The 13,011-nt window shown below is 38.2% G+C and overlaps 1 protein-coding gene across 7 annotated transcripts in view; it reads right to left on the bottom strand.

The window, feature by feature from the left end:
- PDE4D (phosphodiesterase 4D) overlaps nt 1-13,011 on the bottom strand; it is a 725,514-nt gene that overhangs the window by 278,550 nt on the left and 433,953 nt on the right. The window lies entirely within an intron of this gene.

Below are 13,011 nucleotides of genomic sequence, written 5' to 3'. Positions count from 1 at the left end.
TAAGGAACACACCCCTTTGCAAATGAGTTGTTTGTCTCTCTCCCCTTCAAAAAAAAAAAGTGATTTTCCCAAAGTCTCACACTGAAACTAAACACTCTCATCAGAACCAAAGTTGAGAGAAATTGAAGGCTTAGCAGTTGTTATTTTGAGCCTTTTTAATGAAATGTCACGCTTTGGGTTTGGTTGTAGAGATGCAAACTGACTCTTGAAAATTAAACAGAGGGCAGCAGGAATCATTGCACCAGGTCGTGCTGGAATGCTTGAACTGAAGAATCAAATATATTACTGCTGGACAAGTGACTACATGTACGAAGGCTGTTCCCTTGCACAATGTTTTCTAAACCTTATTTCTTTTTGAAAATCATATGCAAATTTTACTGATCTCTGTACACTGAAGGCTCTGCATTTAAGTCTTCACCACTGTCCAGTGAGGAATGAAGCTCCTATCATACTATCTTAACATCCTATTTTTGTGAAGACCAATCCCTGCCCCACCTCCTACAACTGCAATACAAACTGTTCTATTGTAGCAGACATAATCTAGAATGATTTGAATCACTCCTAAGAGAAGGACCCTTTGATCACCCTGCCTATCCTTCTGGACATTTGCACAAAGAATATGTATTCGTCTGGATATACCAACTTCAGTGACTTTACATGTGAATTATCGACTGAAAAGTATTTAAGCATCTGATTCTTCAAATTCCATTAGTTAGTACGTTGGTTCTCTAGGCTGACGTGAACTTGGTATTTATTTAGCATTTGCAGGCAGGATGTTGGAGTGCAATTGTGACCCACCCAAAGGATTTGGAAAATTAATGCAGTAAGGCATCCCTCCAGGGGCTCTGGCTGCTTACTGCAACAAAGGCTTCAACTCCTCCCCTGGTCACACTTTAAGGTGCAGTTGTGATTTTGTCTCCTCTCAGGGACCCTCAGGCTTCCTAAGGAAAATGCTAATAAACAACTTTCAATATAGTTACCTCCTTAAGCTTTCCAGTTGTCCTATGACTGCTCAGGAACAGTGACACATTCTTAGCTCTGTCCCACGTTTAGTGTATTGCTGGTACCTTAAGGCAGATTAGCCAATCACATATTTTTAGAAGTTCAAAAGAAGGTTTGTGAGACTACTCACTTTGGGAGGGGGGAAGGGGTTTATGGGAGGAGGTCCGTCTTTTAGCTCCTCAGAATTTTAATGTGGGAAAAGGAAGAAAGAACAGAGTACAAGTAAGCCACTACTATTATTTATCTGAAGCACTGTTCCCTTCCAAGTAAGGTCTATGAAAAATCCTCTGGTGGCCATTTCAACAAGAAATGACAACGATAACAGAATGTAATGTCTGAATGCTGTGTGTTAAACTTTGCTGAAATAATCCAGCCCTGTATTTTACCATCCCCCAGAGGGCTCTCTGTCCCAGCGAGATTACTTAGCTCACTGTCCCTCCCTTTGCTGTCACATACACGTAAGAGGTTAGTGCTGCCCTATAAACTTTTCCTTCCTTCCTTGCTCAATGTTCTGTGTATTCTAAGAATCTATCTCTGAAGATTCTAACGCACTTATTGGGTATCTCCTAAACACTGTATAACCATCCTATAATGTCTAATACATCATTCTTGTCCCCAACGAAAACAAGTGTTAAGTGGAGTATCTGAAAATGTATGCAACTAATCAGAATACTCAATGCCTCTTGGATGGGTACATCAAGGTTGCCATTACAGAGAAAGAAAGATGCACAGTATCATCAGGCCACTGAGATTTAAAATTTTAATTGAACTTCTACCCATAATATTTAAGGTAGTGACAAATAAAACAACTAACAGTATTCATTCAATATTACAGTGTTTCCTCCATTCTAAGGCAGTTTTTCACATGTACATTTCTGAAATAATGATTTATAATCTGAGTGTTGTGACTCTTTTCCTCTGAAAAGCTTCTCTGAATGGAGCAGATATGACATTGCCCTCCAAATTCCTGTGAGCAAACAAATATATAATAGTGTACGGGCTGACAAAGATGTCTGAATCTAAGAGGACTGGACATTAGGACCATGCAGCTCTTGTCTAAAGAGCTTTGGAGAGTACACATTTGGTCCAGAGGCTGCTAATATTTCTAACACTCAACTGTTGTATCAAAGTATATGATATTATATAGACTTCTCTTTGACTATTGTCACCACAACATTTCAATGTATCTCAGGTGTATAAGTTCATTTGGGTCATTTATCTTTATGTATTTGGTTGAATGAAACCAGTACATAATACAATATTTACTGAACTTCAATCATTTGGACATCCACAAATTTTGCAATTTGGCACACAATCCATATCATTACTTACTTGATATATTTCTTCATTGACTCAATTTTTTAACTTAAATAGCATAAATTTAAAAGATAATTTTATATTTATTCAATAAATGTGTTTGATATGTTGGTTATCCCTACCCCCACCCCACCACCAATGCAAGTATTAAGAGGAAAAAAAAAAAAGAGAGGGCAGCCGACTGTCTCAGTAGGTTAAGCGTCCGACTCCTGGTTTTGGCTCGAGTCATGATCTCACAGTTTGTGGGTTTGAGCCCCGCACTATTAATGTGGGGCCTTTTGGGGGTCCTCTCTTCCTCCCTCTGCTCCTCCCCTGCTTGTATGCTGTCTCTCTCTCAAAATAAATTAAAAAAAAAACCTTAACACAACAACAAAAAAGAGAGTCCAAATACCACATAAAATTTCTCCCACCTACTGCATACTAGTAGATTAGGTGTACCCTAAAATGTGATTTCCCTTCTCATCATTTATCTGTTTGTTTGTTTATTGAGAGAGAGAGAGCGTGCACACGTGAGCAGGATGGGGCAGAGAGAGAAGGAGAGAGAGAATCTTTTTCTTTTTTAATGTTTATTCATTTTTGAGAGAGAGAGAGACAGAGACAGAGAATGAGAGGGAGAGAGGGAGACACAGAATCCAAAGCAGGCAGGAGAGAGAATCTCTCTCTCATAGAACACCGGGCTCAATCTCGTGACCCTGAGCTCATGACTTGAGCCGAAATCAAAAGTAGGTTGCTTAACCAACAGAGCCAACCAAAAGCGCCTCCCTGCCACCCTGCAGCCTTTTCTTATCATTTAATGGTGAGCATGTCTTATAAGCCTAATGACCTTTACCAAGCACCAAGAATTAAACATGAAGCAGTAACTGAAATCCATTAAATGAGGTGTTAAAGAATGATTCCACCATACAATGCAAATTTTCTCAGATATTATTACTTTGAAGTACTCTGTCCATTTTGAAATCTGTACTCTGAGTCAACTCTTATTTCCAGATTACAGTAGATACTCTGCACTTTCCAGTCTGTCATGAGCAAAGTTTTGAAAATGATGTTACGAACTAACAAAACATTCAAGCCTGTCAAATGTGCTTAAATTCAGCACTACAAATATGTCAAATAACATTTTGGGAAAAATAACCACGGAGGTGCAGTTTTTAAAAAGTTTCCTGATATTCTATACTGCATCCTAACATAAATAAGAGCAAGTCACTTTGAGTTCTTGTATCATTTCCTTATTATTGAGAAATAATGTGGTATTTTCCTTATCTGGAGGGGAATTTCAGGCAGATTCAAGCAGATTCTCATCTGACTACATTCAGTTACTATACAGTTGGATTCAAGGACTTTCCTAAATGGGTGAATCTCCTTGGAGCTAAATCCCTTCATTCCTGAGGAAAATCCCAGAGTATTCTATTTTGAAGGCTTCGGACCTTCAGATTTTCTACCTCTTTTGTAAAAAACCGGGTTAGAATACTAACCATCATGATTTTTATGTCTCACATATTTTAATTTTGCTTTTACTGCCTGTGCTTTTGGTGTCATATCCAAAAAAAATCCTCAACAAGATCAATGTTAAGGAGTTTCTCCCCTATTTTCTTCTAGTTTTTTTTAATAGTTTTGAGTCTCATATTTAAGTCTTTAATCCATTTCAGGTTAATTTTTGTGAGCGATATATGATAGGGATCCACTTTCATTCTTTTTCATGTGGCTATCCACTTCCCAACAACATTTATTGATGAGGTCACCCCTTCCCCATTATATTTTCTTGGCTTCCCTGTCAGAAATTAATTGACCATATATGCACAGCTTTACTTCTGGACTTTTTATTCTGTTTCATTGATCTGTAAGTCTGTCTTCATGTCAGTACCATACTGTTTTGGTTACTATAGCTCTGTAATATAGCTTGAAATCAGGAAGTATAAAGCCTGCAGCTTTGTCGTTTCTCAAGAGTGTTTTGGCTATTTATGGTCTTTCATGGTTCCATATAAATTTTAAAATTCTTTTTTCTGTTTTGTGAAAAAAGCCATTGGAATTTTGACAGGAATTGCATTGAATCTTTACATCAAACTAAAAGTTTCTTCACAAAGGCAACCATAAAAAAATTATTTTTTGTTTATGGTTTTTATTCTGTTCCCAATTCCAATATGTGTCTGTGTTTTGAGGGGAGAGTGGGCTTTTCCACACCAAAAAAAAATAATAATAATAATAATTATTTGGCATCAGTAGAGTCCAGAATTCAAATCAATTCTAACTATCTAACTAAGGGATCAGATTGCAGAGGTTAAAGGCTCAATTCCACAAAAATGCACTCCCTCCCCTTCAGAGGCCAGTCACAAGCATTGGTTGTTACATGTGCTTCTGACCTACCAGCTATAGATTGGTGGTTCCCACAACCCCCTCCTTAGAATCAGTTGTCACCTGCACTGCTGACAGAGGGGCTATAAATCAGAGATTCCTCTCTGATCCCCTCCTTGAATCTGATTAATTTGCTATTTGCTAGAACAGCTCCCAGGACTTAGAAAACTTATTAACTCACTAAGTGGTCAATTTATTATAAAAGGATATAATTCAGGGACAGCCGATGGAAGAGATGCACAGGGCAAAGTATGGGAAAGGGTGCACAGAGCTTTTTGGTTCTCTTCCCTCAAGCCACTCTACCCCATCACCACATGTTCACCAACCTAGAAGATCTCTGAACCCCCTCCTTTTGGATTTTTATGGAGACTTCATTATATAGGCATGATTGATTTACTCACTGATCATTGAACACTGATTCAATCTTCAGCCCCTCTCCCCTTCCCACTTCTGGGAAAGGGTAGGGGGGACTGAAAGTGCCAACCTTCTTATCATAGTTGGTTCCCCTGGCAACCAGTCCCCATCCTTAGGTTACCTAGGGGTGTTCCCAAAAGTCACCTCATTAGCATAACATGTAACACTTTTATCATTTTTGTCACAGGAAATACAAGGGTTTTAGGAATCAAGAACCAGAAACCAGAGGATTAAGATCAAGTATGTGTGAGAAATATATTTTGTTCATTTGAATAACTAAATATATATTTGTCACGAATCACAATGCCCCAAATATGAAAAGGCAACCTATGGAATAGGAGAAGACTGAAAAGGGGTTAATATCCAAAATATATAAGGAACTCATACAACTGAATATTAAAAAAAAATCCAAATAATACAATTAAATAATAGGCAAAGGACCTGGGTAGACATTTTTCCAAAGAGATGTACAAATGGCCAACAGGTACATGGAAAAGTGTTCAACATCATTAATCATCAAGGAAATGCAAATAAAAACCACAATGAGATATCACCTCACATATATTAGGACAGCTTGTATATAAAAAAACAAAACAAAACACTAGAGATAAGTGTGGAGAAAAGGGAACCCTTGTATACTGTTGGTGGGAATGTAAATTGGTTGGAAAACAATACAGAGGTTCCTCAAAAAATTAAAAAAAAGAGCTACCATATGTCCATCAATCCCACTACTGATTCTATATCTAAAAATAATATAAAATAAATCAAATCAAATCAGTATCTCAAAGAAATATCCGCACTCCCATGCCCATTGCAGTATTATTCACAGTAGTCAAGATTTAGAAAGAACCTCAGGGTCAGTGGATGGATGAGTGGATGGAGATGATATGATACACATATACATATATAATGGAACATTATTCAGCCATGAGAAAGAAGGAAATTCTGTCATTTGTGACAACACATATGTGGAATCTGAAAGAAAAGAAGAAAAGTTCAACTTCTAGAAATGGAGAGTCAAATGGTGGTACTAAAAAATGGGGGGTGTGGGAAATGGAGAGATGCTGGTCAAAGCATACAAGCCTTCAGTGTTCTACAGATCTAATGTACAGTATGGTGACTATAGTTAATACTGTACTGGATATTTGCAGTTTGCTAAGACAGTAGATCTTAAGCATTTTTACCTCCCCACCCCCAGTGTATAGTTATGTGAAGTGATGGATGTGTTAATTACCCTGATTGTGATAATCATCTCATAATGTATAAATGTATCAAATCATCACACTGTACACTTCAATTTAAACATATACAATTCTAGAGGCCCTGGGTGGCTCAGTTGGTTAAGTTTTCCAACTCTTGATTTCAGCTCAGATCATGATCTCATGGTCGTGAGATTGAGCCCTGCATTGGGCTCAGCATGTAATGTAGAGCCTGTTTGGGATTCTCTCTCTCTCCCTCTCTCTCTGCCCCTTCCCTGACCATTCTCTCTCTTTCCCCCTCTCTCTCTGTCTCAAAATAAGCTTTAAAAAATTAAATATATACAATTTAATTGTCAATTACACTTCAGTACAAAAAGTGGGGAAAGGAGAAAGATTGACATTATTTTATTTGATACAATATCGAGAAACTAGAAGAGAACAGCTAATTAAACTCTAACAGTAGAATAAAATTAAAAAAAAACATGAGAGGGGCGCCTGGGTGGCGCAGTCGGTTAAGCGTCCGACTTCAGCCAGGTCACGATCTCACGGTCTGTGAGTTCGAGCCCCGCGTCAGGCTCTGGGCTGATGGCTCGGAGCCTGGAGCCTGTTTCCGATTCTGTGTCTCCCTCTCTCTCTGCCCCTCCCCCGTTCATGCTCTGTCTCTCTCTGTCCCAAAAATAAATAAAAAACGTTGAAAAAAAAAAAAATTTTAAAAAAAAACATGAGAGTATGAAACAATGACAGAAAAAAAATACATAAAAAGGAAAAATCATCAGAGCCAAAGCTGATTCCTTATAAAGAATAATAAATTGACATACACCTGACAATTATGATCAAACTAAATTGAGAAAACACAAATTATCAGTATCAATTCCTATAGACATAAAAAATAATGAAAAAATATTATGAATGAGTTTATGCCAATAAATTTGAAAATGTAAGCAACATGGGCAAATACCTAAAAGATTGACAAAAGACATGGAAAAACTAAATCATTCTGCACTAATTAAAAACTGAATCTGTATTTAAAAATTAATTAAGAACAATACAGCTGTCACACACAAAAATAATAATCACTATTTTTTATTAATCATCTGCTGAGTATATTATATACACTATTTTATTATTTATTCATAACAATAACCCTGCAAGTTAGGTGTGATAACACTAATTTTATGAATAAAGAAAACTAGTGATTTGTCAAAGTCACATCACTGGTGGCATAAAAAGTATTTGTATCCAGATGTGTCTGGTGTGTGTGTGTGTGTGCACATGTGATGGGAGAAGAGTGGAGGGAGATTAAAAATCGCTGCTGTGTTATTTGGAATTGTTTTTAAGCCACCTGTCCCCTTTAGCTGAACAGTGGAAATGAATGAAAATCCATTAAAAATTATGTGTATGTTACAGGTATAACAACGGACATATTTAATAGCCAGCAAATTTTAGTTTTAAAGATATCCAGGATTAAACAATATAGTTCACTGTCCTTGTTTCTAATTTTTAGGTTTAAAAAGACTATGAGGAGGGTATATATAACAATATCACAAGTCTGTTAGCCATAAAGTGTGTTATGGTTTTTAGCTAATCTCATAACGTGGGTAATGGTGGTGAGCTGTTACCTACACAACAGATGGCATTTTGATGCCTCATTAGGTAATACAGGCTAACAAATGATCATTTTAAAAGGTAACAATATGTGAGACCTCTGATAATGTATGGATTTCAACATTTGTCAACAAATCCCGTTTTCTACTAAAAAGAGCAGAAAACAACTTTTTAAAACTAGAATCTGGGGAACCTGGGTGGCTCAGTCGGTTAGGCGTCTGACTTTGGCTCAGGTCATGATCTCTCAGTTCGTGATTTAAGCCCCGCGTCAGGCTCTGTACTGACGGCTCAGAGCCTGGAGCCTGCTTCGGATTCTGTGTCTTCCTCTCTCTGCCCCTGCCCCACTCGCACTCTATCTCTCTCTCTCAAAAATAAAGATTGAAAAAAAAAAAAAAAACTAAAATAAAACTAGAATCCACTTTTATGCCTGGGATCAATAATGTTGACATGAAATGCATTTTGTAACTGACTTTCAAAACTTTGTACTAATTCAAAATATGAGATAAAAAAACATTGTAGGGATCAAATAAATGATCTAACCCCAAATTTCTTAAGTGATGTTGTATTTCTTTTGTATTCCAACCCTTCTCTTCTCCCCTGGTCACTCTTCATGGAGGTCTCGCTAATCAGTTTGCAGATGTTCATTCAATCCTACTGTGTGCACAGTTATCCTTCTCCCCCCCACCCCACCCCCTGCCAATTATTCCAAAAAATCTGCCTTCTATTGGGAGGGATGTGAGGTATACTGACTATACTGAGAAAGAGAGCAGGCTCACGGGTAAGTATATGTTATACACACTTTTGCCAACTTCCTATTTTCAGAGCCCACTCATCTTCCAAAGCCCTTTCTTGGGTTCTGGTGGCAGCTCAGCTTACTTCTCTTCAGTATTGTACCCTTATTGGGTTAACTCATTTGCCATTTCTCCATCCACTTCTATCTTTACTTATGGCTGCAAGTTACAGACAGCAACTAGTTTCCTCAAATATGGGATTTACCTTTTTGTTCCTCGTACTACTGATTTGGGTGATGTTTTTTGGGGAAATATTGGAGTAGGAAGGTCTTTTACCCACCATTTTAAAGCTAAATCTTTACATTTTATTTTATCTTAATTATTTGTTTTTGAGAGAATGAGAGAGAGAGCAGGGGAGGAGCAGGGAGAGAGGGGAACAGAAGATCTAAAGTGGGCTCCATGCTTACAGCAGAGAGCTCAGCACGGGGCTCGAACCCATGAACCCTGAGATCGTGACCTGAGGTGAAGTTGAATGCTTAACTGAGTGAGAGACCCAGGTGCCCCAATACATTTTACTTTGAAATAAAGGAATTGCCTGTGTCTATCAAAGCCCATGTATTAAAATTTTTTTTTATCAAATAACTCTATTTTGGTTCTCTGTAAGTATAAGTCAAAACTATATTTCATTGTAGTAAAATATACATAAAATTTACCGTCTTAATCCTCTTTAGTGTACAATTCAATGGCATTAAGTACAATCACTTTTGTTGCACAACCATCACCACCACCCATTTCCAGAACTTACTCATTTTCCCAAACTAACACTCTGTACTCATTAAACAATAATTCTCTATTCCCCACTGCATCCAGCCCCTGACATACACCACTGTACTTTCTGTCTCTATGAATCTGACTACTCTAGATACTTCATGGAAGTGGAATCAGGAAGATCACTTTTTTTTATTAAAAAAAATTTTAATCTTTATTCACTTTTGAGAGAGAGACAGAGCGTGAGCAGGGGAGGAGCAGAGAAAGACGGAGACACAGAACCTGAAGCAGACTCCAGGCCCTGAACTGGCAGCACAGAGCCCAACACGGGGCTTGAACTCACGAACCATGAGATCATGACCTGAGCCAAAGTCGGATGCTCAACCGACTGAGCCACCCAGGTGCCCCAGAAAGATGACATTTTAATGGTAGATTTAAAATCTGATAGTCTTGTTCTAGTCATCTAATTCTTTTTTTTTCAATTTATTTATTTCAAGAGAGAGAGAGAGAGCACACAAGTGAGTGAGGAGCAGGGAGAGAGGAGAGAGAGAATCCCAAGTAGCCTCCACATGGGCTTAGCACAGAGCCCGACATGGGGCTTGATCTCAGGAGCATGAGATCATCACCTGAGCTGAAATCAAGAGTAGAATGCTTAAATGACTGAGCCACCCAGGTGTCCCTGGCTGTCTCATTCTTAAAGAGAAAAATAAGGCATTAGAAAGAAAAGATTTAAGACAACAATTCTCACTTAAAGAAATCAATGTACTTGCTTTATTCACCACTGACTTTCTATAAAAGTATTGCTTGTTATTATATAGACACAGACAAAGCCAAGAGCAAAAATATCTGCCTTGACCAACATCTGTTGTATTTTTTAAAATAATCTCTTTATCTGTTATTTTGTTTCAGTATATACAAACACTATCAGAGCATATCCAGACTAGTCACATCATTAACTTCAGTTCTGATTTCAAATTTATAATAACCTCAATGTTTAATTAATCAAGTGTTTCCTAACTTTACCTATCCTAAGATATAAAGTAATATTCTAAAATTAAATTATGTTAATAAAAATAATTTTTAAAAGATTTTTTGAAAGAGATCAAACAACTAGAAAAAATCACAATGCTAGGTGAAGCCCTCTTTGTAATATTGGAAAGTGAATGGAAATGTTCAGTAAAGTAGGATTTGGAAAGTAGTCTGTCAGAAATGTATGTACACAGAATGTGCTCTAATGCTAATGTAGTGCCTGATGCAACAGACAATGCAGACAAAAGATTTATCAGAAAGCAAACTTTTGGGGGCACCTGGGTGGCTTGGTCGGTTAAGTGTCCGACTTTGGCTCAGGTCATGATCTCACGGTCCGTGGGTCCGAGCCCCGCGTCAGGCTCTGTGCTGACAGCTCAGAGCCTGGAGCCTGTTTCAGATTCTGTGTCTCCCTCTCACTGTGACCCTCCCCCATTCATGCTCTATCTCTCTCTGTCTCAAAAATAAATAAACGTTAATAAATTAAAAAAAAAAAAAGAAAGCAAACTTTTGTTGGGCCCATTTAATTTACATTCATGTAATAACATTTTCCCTTGGCCACGTTAAAAGTAACAGTAAAATAATCCAAGCAATTTCTCCTTGACCCCACATTACAAATAAAGATCTGCTCTTTGAGATAATGCCTATTAATTAGGGAGGGCATACAGGATCAGGTTAAAAAGTGGCCTTTGGCATCAGGCTGCCGGCATGCAAATCCAAGTTCCACTAATGACTAGTTGTTTGACCTTGAACAAGTTACTTAGCCTCTCCAAGCCCTAGTTTCTTTCACTATAAAATGGAGACAAAATAGGGCTTTGTGAGGACCAGCTGAAACATGGAAAACCTTGGCAAAGTGTTTAGCATATATTAAGGGCTCAATAAATAATACCTACTATTAAAGATAAACTTTAAAAGAGAATTCAGTGAAAATGGCGGAAAGCAGAAGTATATGTTACTATAATACTTTTATTCAAAATAATTAGTTTGTATTTTTATCTTAGTTTTGACCCCAACCCATTGACTCCCTTTACATAATGGATTGTAAATAGTTCCCCCCCCCCAACTTTGGTCTCAGGCATTGGGGGTTTAGTCTCTGCAGTGTCTCTGAGTTATCTTTCCAAGACATAAGCCTTGAAATGTTAAATTCCCTGCTTAAAAACCCCCAGTAGCTTCCCGTTCCTTATAGAATCGATGGCAGCCTTCTCTGTGTGTTAAATTACAACTTCTACTATTTGGATGCAATTTATCATTCAGCCTTGCCCTCAATAACTAATTTTTCATAAAATACAGTGACAGCCACTAACAGAGCATGCCTTGCCCCAGATCTGCCTGTGCTGTTTCCCTTGCCTGGCAAGTGTTTTACTTTCTCCCTTCTCTTCAAGCAAATGCCTTACATGTCCTTCAATTTCTAACACAAGCAGCAGTAAAGGCCACCTAAGTCCAAGACAAATGTAGAAGTTCTGTCTCCTTGGCTTCATTCAATCTATGAACATCTTGGGTTAATTGTGACGATGACGATGATTCACTTGGGTGCGATGTATTTACATTGTATGGCAGCATACACTGGAAATTATAGGGACATCGGAGTTCCTTAGTCACTGTTCAGCCACTCATTTTGACTGTGTTACCTTCAAAAACAAATTAACCTCAGTAAGTTTCAATACCTTCTTCTGTAAAATGGGACAGCACATGCACATTAGGATTAATGAGAGAACACTGGCATCTCTATCACTTTCAGACCTTTGCACATGCTTCTCTGGCAGCATCGTCCTTTTCCCCATTTCCTCTCTCTTTTCTTTTTTGGGGGGTGGGTCAGGAATTAACTCAGGAGTCAACTCCTCTAGTCCTATGCTTTTCAGTTTGAACTATGTGCCTCAGATCAAGCAAATCTTTAGATTCTGGCACTAATTCCAACCAAGGGGCTTCCCATCTGTGTGTTCCCAGTGTCTGGCCCTGAAGAGACACTTGGACCTCCATGATACGTGATTGGTTGAAAAGAGGGAATGGGGTTTATTCCCCTTTGCACTCACAGTACCTAGCACAAGATCTGGCTCACAGGATGTTTGCTTGATGACAGAATAAATCTTTGGTCAACAGTGGCAGATAAGACTTCTACAGATTTTTCTTCCTGTGCCCTTTTGTGGCATTTGCCTCATGGTTGGAATTTCGAAACTTAAGTCTTGCCTGCTTTCTTTTTCATAAACCTCTATCCCTGAAAGCTACTGTTGACACCTTCTTTGCCAAAACAGAGTTCCCACATCCTTACAATAAAAATGTTCTCCCAAGTCCAAAGGCACAGGGTACAAAATACACTGGGAAAAGTTTTAGGCAAGCACTGAGCTGCTGGAGCATCACTGTTGAGGAGGGAAAGGTTCTTTCCTAAATATTTAGGAAAAACCGTCTTAATATGGAGAAACTATTAGGTAATGTACTATTCAACTGAGAAAGAGAATATTTGAATTCTCCTAGGGACCTTTTGGAAGCTTGGTTCAAAGGAATGACTTTTCCAGGAAGAGTTTCCCCACATCTGGCAGGAAAATGGGAGAGTGCTTCTGGCATCCTATAAAATCTGCCTAACTCAGACTACCCGTCAGCCTACG

This window comes from Neofelis nebulosa, chromosome 1 (genome assembly GCF_028018385.1).
Source record: "Neofelis nebulosa isolate mNeoNeb1 chromosome 1, mNeoNeb1.pri, whole genome shotgun sequence".
Taxonomy (NCBI): domain Eukaryota; kingdom Metazoa; phylum Chordata; class Mammalia; order Carnivora; family Felidae; genus Neofelis; species Neofelis nebulosa.
The sequence above is the reverse complement of the archived record's forward strand: the minus strand, read 5'-3'. Positions and strand labels throughout refer to the sequence as shown.